Source organism: Mastigoproctus giganteus, chromosome 2 (assembly GCF_048544385.1).
Source record: "Mastigoproctus giganteus isolate SK-2022 chromosome 2, ASM4854438v1, whole genome shotgun sequence".
Taxonomy (NCBI): domain Eukaryota; kingdom Metazoa; phylum Arthropoda; class Arachnida; order Uropygi; family Thelyphonidae; genus Mastigoproctus; species Mastigoproctus giganteus.
In genome coordinates, this window is record NC_143576.1 from 196,837,370 (window position 1) to 196,849,935 (window position 12,566).

At 35.1% G+C, this 12,566-nt stretch overlaps 1 protein-coding gene across 1 annotated transcript in view; it reads left to right on the forward strand.

Moving 5' to 3' along the window:
* The window catches only part of LOC150089892 (armadillo repeat-containing protein 2), a 257,400-nt gene that overhangs the window by 244,389 nt on the left and 445 nt on the right, over window positions 1–12,566 (forward strand). The gene's annotated exons all lie outside the window — the stretch shown is intronic.

Here is a 12,566-nt window from a genome sequence, read left to right on the forward strand (position 1 = left end):
TGAATGATATAACAAGCTTATACTAACTTTGAGTCTGAATTATCTTTTTTTCTTTTTTTTTTATTTAAATTTAGGCTGAGCAAATCTAGTTCACTTTATTTTCTTGTAATGAGGAAGAAAAACACCTCAAATTAATTCCATTATTAATGAGTAAGAAAGTGTAGCATCTCTCTCCCTCTCTTTATAATAAAAATTAATTTCCTCAGAAATACAGTACTGGCATTCAGCAGTGTAACCCATTTAATAACCAGTTTTGTTCCCATTTAGTTCCTATTTGGCAATGTTTGGTTGACTGGCAAATGACAGTCAAAGAAAGTTCTCACTCCAGTTATGATTTTATTCTACAGATTTGATCATAAAAATTGCAGCATTGGTTGGTAAGATAAAGACTGGCTTCTCAGTGCAAAAGGCAAAAATGTCATAGCACAGGAGCTTGCAGGAAAGCCTTTATTATCCTTAGCATCAGTTGAGGCATATGATGCAAGAAAACAGACTTATACAGCATCAGCCAAAAAAAAAATGCTTCCCATTTCACCCATCCGGTCACTCCAAATGTTTGTCTAGTTCAGCTTTAAATTTATTTACGTTATTAACTTCCACAACAAGAGATGGAACTCTGTTCCAGCAATCAACTATCTGCTGGCTAAAGGGGCAAACTTCTGCACATCTCTTCTACAACTGTTTTTCCTCAATTTGAATATATGCCCCTCAGGTTCTTAATCTGAGCAAGCGGAAGTATCCGTCAGCGTCGAACCTGCTCAAACCATTCAAGGCCTCATACACCTCAATCAGATCACCTTTCAGGTGCCTAGTCTCCAGATGCTGCAACTTGCACAACTTAAGCCTTTCTTCATAAGCACACCCCTTTGTTCCTCTCACCAATCTTGTTGCCTTTCTGTGTACTCGTTCTAGCAACTCCACATCCTTCCTAAATTGAGGCCTCCAGACCTGTACACAGTACTCAAGGTGTGGCCTGACCATTGCCTTATACAAAAGGATAATAACCTCCTTGTCTCTGCTAGCAAAATTCCTATATATCATTGACAAAACTCCATGACTTGCTCTGGCAGCCCATCTGCACTGCTCAGAGAACTTCATATCTAACTGCACAATTACTGCCAGGTCTTTTTCATTCTCCACCTCCCTGAGTGTAGTACCACACAGTTGGTATGTTTCTCTTGGGTTGCTACTACTCATATGCAGTACTATGCATTTATCAATGTTAAACTTCAGCTGCCACTTCTCAGCCCATCTGCCTAACTTTTTTAGATCCTTATTAATATTGAATTACTGTTGCACAGATTGACTGAGGAAGGTTGACAAAAACAACCGAAAGCTTTTTTGTATGTATCTAATCTAATATATGTATGTATTTTCCTATTATTAAACTTGTCATAATTTATTCTGTATCCGTTTCGCTCTGTGCAACTGTAATTCGATATTAATAATGAATCCAGAGTGCACAGGCCTCTTTAATCATATTTTTTAGATCCTGTTGCAGTAGCATACTGTCTTTACTGTCATTAACCACCCTGCTAACCTTTGTATCATCTGAAAGCTTAGACATTAAGGCTGATATACCTTAATTGATATCATTGATAAATCCACAAAACAACAATGGGCCGAGCACTGAACCCTGGGGAACACCACTAGTAACATTAGTCCACGAAGAGCAGTGTCCATTTATTACCACTCTCTACTGTCTCTCACTCAACCATCCCTTTATCTATTGCAGTAACTTGCCCTTAATGCCATACTTAACGCCACACCTATGCCATACATAGGTGTGGCGCCCACACCACATGGAGGAACGCCGCTCCTCTATGTTACCAGGCAGTACTAGGTGGAAGATGACTCTCATCAACCGGTGAAATACCACCACTTTGCTTATTGGAGGCTTGAAGTAGTGGAACCCATGTTTAGTTCCGGTCAACCCTTCCCTATCTCTTCCATCATGCAGTATGATTGATGACTTTTGAGGTTATGATGAACGTCGTGGCGAGATCCAATATTCCTTACCTTTCAAGAGTACAGCTCTAAAACGGTTTTCGCAGGCCGGCCGCTAGTTAGTACACCGGACCGGACATATTGGTAACTCTCTAGGAGGCTTCCGGATCAGCTAGTGTATAATCTTGCTACCTCTACTCTGCCAGATAGTGACTGGAGGGAGTCCGAGTAGTGTGTATGTGGGGAGCATTGTCGAGGCCACGTTATGTCAAGGATCTGGGTATATTCTTACCACATGTACGCCATATCCAAAAATTTCATTACTTCATACAGCATGTCCCACCCACTTTTTCTTACTATTGAATACACCATGAATTGTCAAACTAATAGAGCAAGCTTATCTGCGAAAAGATCTAAACCTCCCAAGGACTTCCTAATTCATTTCACAAATATACGTGGTCTCAATTCTAATCTCAACGATGTCCATTTCCACTTGCAGTCTGCCAAACCTCATGTACTTTTTCTGACAGAATCTCAGTTATCGGTTGATTCAACTACTGCTCATCTCAGATGCCCAAATTATTCACTGTATGATTCCTTTCGCCTCAAAGGTGGTACTTGTGCATATGTCCGTTCTGATATTCCCTGTCAGAGACTTGGCAATTTGGAATCTCCTCTCTTTGATCTTCTCTGGCTTAAAATCTCTCTACCTCATTGTGTCAAATTCATCTGTTGTCTCTACCGTTCTGCCAACTCGACTAATCACTTGGAGCTCTTTGACTTCCTCTCGTTGCAACTTGACTTTCTCCAGTCCAACTCTCCTAACAGTGAGGTAATTTTCCTTGGTGATTTTAATGTTCACAACCCCAGCTGGCTTCCGTTTTCTAGTCACACCGACCCAGCAGGTCGAGATGCTGAGGCTTTTGCAATTACTAATGACCTAGCACAGATTGTTCATTTACCTACAAGAATACCGGACAATCCTAATCATACAGCCAATACGCTCGATCTTTTTCTCACAAACAACCCTTCTAAGTTCACGGTCGAAGTGAGAGCTCCTTTAGGCACTTCAGATCACAACTTGGTGATTGTCTCTTCTCCAATGGAACCTTTATCTCATGGCTATTCCCAACCTCGTGTTGTTTGGTATTACAAGAATGCAAAATGGGATGACCAGCGAGACTTCTTTTCTTCTTTTCCTTGGTCGGATTACTGTTTCAAAAGTTCTGATGTCAACATTTGCTCAGATCGTGTCAGTGAAATTATTCTTGCAGGAATGGAATCCTTTATCCCACACTCCACTTTAAAATCTCGTCCTTTATCTAAACCTTGGTTTTCCAATAAATGTGCTAAGGCTGTCCAAGAGAAGAATGTTGCATATCGTAATTAGCTTGTTTCTAATTCTTCAGTTTCATTTTCTGCCTACACCAAAGCTCGCAACAATTGTAAAGCAGTTATTAATCAGTCCAAACTAGAGTTTGAACAGGCTAAGAGTAGAAAACTTGCTTCTTGCCCTAATGGTAGCCGAGCATTCTGGTCTCTTGCCAAAGCTATTGGCCGCAACTTTTGCCCATCTCTGCTCCCACCTCTGTCCAAACCAGATGGTTCTGTTGTCACTTCAGCCAAGGATAAAGCTGACCTGCTAGCATCCCATTTTTCTTCCAGCTCATGTATTAATGATCTTGGTAAAACACCACCCACCATTCCCAACACACTCCATTCAATGCCTCCTGTGGTCTTCCGTCAAAAGGATATCAGAAGGATTTTGATGAATCTCGATGCTAAGAAAGCTCCAGGTCCTGATGGTATTTCTCCACTTGTTCTCAAAACCTGTGCTCCTGAACTCACTCCTATTCTTTGCCGCCTTTTTTCACTTTCTTATTCTAAAGGTGTTTTTCCTTCTGCTTGGAAATTTGCTCATATCCAGCCAGTTCCTAAAAAGGGTGACAAATCCCTCCCATCCAATTATCGTCCCATTGCAATTACTTCTACTCTTTCTAAAGTAGTGGAGAAATCAATTAACCGCCAACTCTTAAACTACCTAGAAACCTTCCGTCTGATCAACGATCACCAGTATGGATTCCGTCAGTGTCGATCCACTGGTGATATTCTGGCTTATGTTACACATTTATGGACTAATTCAATGGAAAGGTTCGGTGAAACACGAGTAGTTGCTCTTGACATCTCAAAGGCTTTTGATCGTGTTTGGCATAAAGGTCTTCTAAACAAGCTTCCATCTTATGGTTTGCCAACTGTTTTTAGTAATTGGTTATCCAGTTTTCTCTCTGATCGCTCACTGAGGGTGATGGTCGATGGCTCTCTGTCTTCTAACTTCTCCACTAATGCCGGTGTCCCCCAAGGTTCAGTTCTTTCCCCCACTCTTTTCCTCTTGTATATCAATGACCTTCTTCCATTGACTGGAAATCCTATCCATAGGTTTGCCGATGATAGCACATTGCATTCAACTTTCCATTTTGAGAAACCTTGTCCTGCTCAATCAGCTTCAACTTCTCGAAAATCTGCTACCAATTCCTTAAATGCCGATCTTCAGGTAATTCTCCAGTGGGGCAAAGACAACTTAGTTGATTTCAACCCTTCTAAAACTCAGTCTTGTCTTATATCTCGCAAAAAGGATTCTTCTGCTCCTATGCTTATCTTTAGTGACACTCCAATTTCTAGGCAAAATGATATATCTCTTTTGGGGATTACCCTGACTTCTAATATCTCTTGGCACAAGCACATTACAAATATTGCTTCCTCTGGATCTAAAAAACTTGGTTTTCTCTTTCGCTCTCGGCGTTACTTTTCTTCCAAACAGCTGCTCACTCTGTATAAATCGCAAATCCGCCCTGCCATGGAATATTGTTCCCACATCTGGGGTGGTGCCCCCAAAACCTCTCTCAGGCTTCTTGATTCCATTCAGAAGAGGGCAGTTAGGTTAATTAATGATTCATCTCTAACAGAGTCTCTCCACTCGCTGTCTCATAGACGCACTGTTTCTGCTGCATGCCTCTTCTACAGATACTTCCATGGGCACTGTTCTTCTGAATTGGCTTCTATAATTCCCGCTCTCTCTTTCAAAACAGTCCGAACACGTGCCGCCACCAGCCAACATCCGTTTACTGTCCAACTGCAAACCCACAGAACCAACTTTTCATCTTCCTCATTTATTCATTCAACTGGCGTTTTCTGGAACAACCTTCCTTCATACGTATTTCCTGAAAATTACAATCTACAGAAGTTCAAGTCCAATGTCAACAAATATCTTCTTTCGTCTTCTCAATCTCCAACCCAAGCACGGTACTAAGTACTATAGGTTCTAATACCTCTCGTGTTTGGGGTCCACATAAAAAAAAAAAATACTGCTCCAATTTGTACAGCAGTCTTCCATGTGCAACAGTATCAAAAGCTTTCCTGAAATCTAAGTATATGATATCAAAATTATTTTTTGTATCCAGTTCCTTTGTGACCACATCGTAGTATCCAGTCAAATTGTTCTTTTGTTGACCAGAAATCCTCTCCATAGTTTTGCTGATGATACCACATTGCATTTCACGTTCCAGTTTGAAAAACCTTGTCTTGCACAAACAGCTTCAACTTCTCGAATATCCACTACCAATTCCTTAAATACTAATCTCCAGGTAATTCTCCAGTGGGGCAAAGACAACTCTGCTGATTTCAATCCTTCTAAATCTCAGTCCTGTCTTATTCTTCTACTCTTATATCTTCTTTGATTTTTTTTTTTTTTTTTGGATCTTTGAATCTTTGATTTCTAGGCAAGATCATTTATCTTCATTGGGATTACCCTCACTTCTAATCTCTCTTGGCATAACATTGGCAGCACATTATAAATATTGCTTCCTCTGCATCTTAAAAACTGGGTTTTCTCTTTCGCTCTCCCCATTACTTTTCTTACAAACAGCTATTTATTCTGTAGTAATTGCTAATTCGCTCTATTGTTCCCACATCTAGGGCAGTGGCTCCTAAACCTCTCTCGGGCTGCTAGATTCCATTCAAAAGAAGACAGTTAGGTTAATTAATGATTCATCTCTAACAAAATCTCTCCACTCTCTGTCTCATAGATGTTCTGTTTCTGCTGCATGCCTTTTTCTATATATACTTCCATGAGCACTGTTCTTCTGAATTGACTTCTATAATTCCTGCTCTCTCTCTCTCTCTTCCCCAAACTAGTCTGAATATTTACAACCAGTCAACATCCTTTTTCTGTCCAACTTCAAACTCACAGAACCAACTTTTCTTCTTCCTCATTTATTCATTAAACCATCATTTTCGGGAACAAACTCTCTTCATATGTATTTCTTGAAAATTAAAAGCTACAGAAATTGAAGTCTAATGTCAACAAGGGTCTTCCTTTTTATTCTTAACCTTCAACCCATGCACACTACTATAGCTTCTAATACCTCTTGTGCTTGGGGCTCTCATAAAAAAAAAAAAAAAAGAAAAAAAAATTGCATATTTTAATAAATACATGCAGAAAGAATTGTTGTTCTAGGGACCAAATTGAGTAGGTATGTTAAATAATAATAATAATAATAATAATAATAATAATTACAATACAATTTTATTTTATCAAGAGAATTTGTTTACGATAAAAGAACTTAAGAAAAGTGAATTTCTTGACAACAAGCTGTAATTCATCATTTACAACAGTTTTTGCATATAGATTTGTTAACTAACAGAAAAGACAATGAACTCATTACACATAGTACATTCCACACTGCAAACAGAGAAAGTAATTGATCTGCATATCAGGTCTAATCTACTGTATCATTGAGTATCAAAAATCTTATTAGGAATTTTAATATGGAGATAGAATAACTTCTCCTGAGCCTGAAATCAACACTAGCCAACAAGTTATTTATTATGTTCGTTGTGTGCCCATCTCCAAATCTATTTAGTACCCTAGGGTGAGGCAAAACAATTGCTTTTGGAGTCCTAAAGTTATGTGATACATTCCTTTGAAGATTCGACTCTTCATAAATAGTGTTAAGATTCTTCAAGAATAAATTTAATTTCAGTTTTTGAATTGGATAAAGTATTTTATATTTCAACAAAAATTGCCTTCTCCTATTCAGATCATTCCAAGAGTTTGTCCCCATTAAAAGTTTCAGAATCCTGTTAAGTAAGTTGTTTATTACCCTTATTTCAGTTATATTTGCTCGTGCCCATACATTTACTAAATAATTGAGTTGGGAGTCCATTAATGCATAATATAAGGTAACTTTTGTTCTTAGATTTAACTTATTTTTAATGTAATAAAAAAAGTAAACGTAAAATCTTATTTTTTTGTACAAGTTTGTTATATGCATTGCCCAACTTAGACTATATAACCCAATATAGTCCAATAAAACAAAATAATCCATAACCCAAGGTAACAGTGATTTGAAACTTCTTCCACTGTTAGACATTTGCAATTCTGGAAATCCTGAACATGTAGGCATTTATGTTCATGTAATTTAATAGAGGGATGAATGTCCAGGGTTTGATGAGGAGGTCTAATTACCAAAAATTTTGTTTTTTCAAAGCTGAGTGCTAATTTATTGTCATGCAATGAATTTTGTAAATTTATTACATCGTGCTGTAAATCTTTTGCCATTTTTGTCAGGTTCTTTCCAATTGTATATAAGATTATATCATCTGCATAAATTTTTAAAAAGGAGTTCTTTATTTCTTTGAATATGTCATTTATATAGATGTTGAACATGATTGGCCCTGCATGAGTGCCCTGAGGTACTCCTCTCTTTACATTATATGATTTTTCCTTTGTATTCTCTACTTCTACTGTTATTTTTCTTTTGGTTAAATAAGATGCTAAGAGTTGATTGATTCTTCCCCTTATACCATATTTCAGTAATTTCTGTTTCAAGATTGGGATATCAATTAAGTCATATGCTTTGGTCAAATCAATAAATAAAATCATTATGAAGTTATTGTTGTTTAAATGTAAGTTAAAAGAGTCTACTAAACTTTCTAATAATGTCTGTGTGCTCTTGCCCTTCTGATACGAGAATAGAGAGTTGTTTAACAGTCCATACTGATGTAAATATTTGCTTATATGGGAAAATATATAATTTTCTATTATTTTATTTATAACCAACTGAATTGTAATTGGCCTATAATTACAAAAGTCATCACGTTGTCCCTTTTTATATAGGGAGTATTTTAAAGGAAAGTAGATTTGTAGGATAATTTCCTGATTCTAACATTCGTGCTATAAGCTCCACTAAGAGAACAGTGAACTGTTCTTTATTTCTCTTTACTTCGGTTACTGTAATACAGTCCACTCTGTAAGTTTTCTTGTTCTTTAACTGTTCTATGATCTTAAGAATTTCCGTGTACTGTGGAGCTAAGACTACACAAGAGTTCACTATCTGAGGAGGACTATCTTTTTGAGCAAAGGAGTCTTGGCAATAGCGTATGTTGTATCTACTGAGATCTAATACAGCTTTGGCAAATCTATTTGCAGCCTCATATTGTTTGTTTGTGTCAAAGATCTGTTCTAATAATGTTTTAATTTGATTTCCCCTTGTTTTTTTTTCCTTGTACTTAGTAGGTTATTTATAATGTTCCATTTTTCCTTTTGAGTTATCTGTTTATCCATAAAAAGTTGATTGTAATAAGTGTTTTTTTGTTTTCTAATCATACCTGTCAATTTATTTCTTAGTGTTTTATAATTATGATAATGTTCTACCTTTGATGGACAATTTCTATACTACCTTAAGTATTTATCTCTTTGTACCATTAATTCTTCTATTTCTTTTGTCATCCAAGGTTTCTTATGCTTAATCCTGTTACTCCTAGGATTTATGTTGCAATCTGAGTGATTTACTTTTCTCTCTGTATTTAATCTTGAATTCTTTATCATTTGTACTATCTTATTTGAAAAGTCATTTACATTTGTTATGTAGGATATTTGCTCTTGTATTAACAAGTTTTCCATGTTCTGTTTCAGTTTTCCTGTTGATAAATAATTTTTCTTTGCAACGTTTGTTAATTTTATATCTTCACATGGATGTTGTTTTGAGTGCATATCTATTATTAGTATGCACGTTCTGTGATCTGAAAGTTGATTTAATAGTATGTAGGAATTTGCATACTTCAAAGTTATATTTGTTATAATGTGATCTAAGCACGAGCTTACTGTTGTATCACCCACCATCCTTTGTTGCCTAGTTATTCCAAATAAGGTATGTTCAAATCCATAATTGTTTAAGATTGCAGAGTATCTGAGTGTTACATTTTATGTTTCATTGGTTAGTAAATTGATATTGAAGTCTCCTACTAGTATGGTCTTATCTGCTTATATGTCATCCCATTGCAGAATTATGTTATCTAATTCTATTAGAAAGCTGTTTATAGAATCTGCTGGTGGCCTATAGATAGCACAAATCGTGAATGTGTTTTGTGGATCTTCTCCTAATAATTTGACACAGCAGTTTTCACAAGACTGAGTCAAGTGGTAAGCTTGTATTGCCTTATAGCATGTTCTGTAGTATATTATTATTCCTCCACCCCTTCTCAACTTATAGACCTTGTCATAACCTTGTATGTTATAATTAGCAATTTCATCACTTTTTATATTAACCTCTGTTAATACTATACATGAGATATATTCTTTCATTGCATTTATATATTGTAAGAAGTTAAACCAATTTTTTCTTAATGACCTGATATTTAGAGCTACCAGAAAAAACTTCTTTATCAATTAAAAGAGTTTGAACATTTGGATTATTTAAAAAATGTAAAGGTGAAGTGAAAATTTGTGATTCCTCAAAAAGCATACCTGATGTCTTAATTTCACCTTAGTACCAGATTTCAAGTAACTACAATTATTCACAATAAAGGAGTCTATTTTATATACTGCAGTTCCTTTGAACTCATGATTCTTATGGCTCTTGAAGATTCATTCTTCTTCATGTAAAATCTTCCATGTTTTAACCATAAAAATTTGTAATTGTGAGTTTTCACAAATTGTTTTGTTTCCCAAAACAATTTCTTGAGGTGAGTTGTTAAGTGGTCATTTATGTAGATTGGAATGTTGCTGTTGTTCTGAAAAATATCATTTGCTGTGAGTCGAATAATAATAAATAATCTTATATGGATTACAAGTGGTACAGTATGGAAGAATCATGCTAAAATAGGCACATACTCACTTTCCACCCTGCCAATGAGAAGGATTGATGTGAATCCATTTATACAGAATAAATGGATAAAAATATATAATTTATTTTTCTAAATTTTTGCATTCCTCCTTTCTAAGTTGCCAAAATTTCTTGTTTCCTAAACCTTTTACTTCATTGATTTTGTTCATTTCTGATCTCTGTGTGATACACCAAATTGTGATAGCCACCAATTTGCCTTTCACCAAATTTCATATACAAAGAAATGTTGCACAATGAATTGTCTTATGCCAAATTGACATGGATCTCATCAGATTGTGTATGCCCCCACTAACCACTGCATGTCAAAATACAGGTAGTTCCTGACTTTACAAGTTAATTCGTTCCTAGTGTGCATTCGTAAAGCAAAATTTTGTAAAGCGGAAATTTATATCCCATAGACATAATGCTAAAAATAGGGGTTATGTTCTCAACAATGAAATTAGTTAGCTAATTAGTTTATGTTTAAACAATGATTGATTTATCTGATACAAAATACAGGTAGTTCCTGACTTTACAAGTTAATTCGTTCCTAGTGCGCGCTCGTAAAGCAAAAATTTGTAAAGCAGAAATTTATATCCCATAGACATGTTAAAAATAGGGGTTATGTTCTCAACAATGAAATTAGTTAGCTAATTAGTTTGTTTAAACAATGATTGATTTATCCGAATAAATTAAAATGTAGCCTGTAAAATCAAGCAAATTATAATAATAAAGAAATTATTTATGACTTTCAAATTTTAAAGAATGTTTATTCTTCATCATAGACTAAATGCACACTCGTTGATGACTCATTATTGATTGGCTTGGCACTCGTTGGTTTGTTGCACAAGGAGTGGTCTTCTTCAGAAATGCTTCAAGAGGCATTTGTTTCCAAGATAATCTTCTTTTCTTCATAAATTTCAATAGCATGCATAAGCATTTTTTAATAAAATGCACAAATTGCAACTAACACGATTTGTGCAGATTAACAAGTTTACGAAGCTTAAAAAAAAGGAATGAAGAGAAGATTCTGAAAATTCATTTATGTTTTTTTATACGATTGAAGATTTCAGTAAAGGGGACATTTCACCATAATAACGTTGAAAAACACAGAATTCCAGCTATCGGTATTTTTGCAAATGAAATAACATTGAGTTTACTACACATTTATAATTGCTTGCAGTAACAGAAAAGTGCAAATTGTTTTTATTGTTTTATGGTCGTGACCTCTAGAAATGTGCTTTAGAAAAATGTCACAAAGCCATTCAAATTTGGTTCTTATAACAGAACATATTATGTTCTGTTATAAGAACTACATTTTCATCGTTATCATAATATGATAACGATGAAAGTGTAGTGCATTTTAATGATTTGAATTGGTAACTAATACAATTTGCACTATAAAAATAACCTTTTAGAGAGTTATATAGAGAAAATTTCAACTTCCAAGGTTGTCGAACGAATTGCCAAAAAACAATGTGTTATTGGGTTCACATTACGATATTTTCATGATATGATGGTGTCTCTGGAATGGATTAATATCATAAAGCAAGGTGCACTGCATTGTATAGCTACAAGCATGGTTTGAAATGCGGGATTTATGAATGTTTAACATTCATTTTGTGCAATGTTCATATTTTCAATTTTATTGATACTTGATACTTGAAAAAAAAACCTCATAAACCCAGGAACTCATAAAGCAGGAACTGCCTGTAGTGAATAAATGTATAAAGTCTAAACGAATAGCTAAGTAATGTACAGAAGATAACTTTCAATTGAAATGTAACAAAAGTTATGTGAATATTGAATACCTAAGGCTGTGAACCTGTTGAAGGTGTTGAAATAGCTTGATAAAAAAAGCGCTTTATAGTTTTTTATTTCTTTGTCTTGCTGTATTGGGGAACCTATGTCTCCCCCAGTGACAGGCTTGGGATTTGTCTCACTTTAGAAACAACTTCACTATCCATGAGTCAACTTAAAATTACTAATATCATTTTAACGAAATAACATCACTAAGAGGGTAATTCCATTATTCATTGAAAACTCAAGGCACTGTTATTACAGCTAAGCAGCTGTAATGATGTAAGTCTTGCTGGACCCTCATGAAATAATGACTTAAGTTTTTAATGAAAAATGAATTCATCTTCTTGGTAAACTGTTTTAACAACACCTGCATTGAAATATAACACTGTGCCTTTTATATAATATTTCTCTGCTATGGTATTCAATTTGGGAATAAAAGTATACGATATTTGAGATAATTATTATAGATTATCAATTTTAAATAGTTTGAATTGATTATATCATTTTATGGTATATCTGCAAAAAGTTGCTAATTGCCAATTTTATCATTACAATAAAATTGTAATTTATTACAATGACACAATAAAAAGTTTTTATTGCATCATTTTACTATCCAGTATTATTTTATCATTAAATCAGTTTATTTAAATGGTT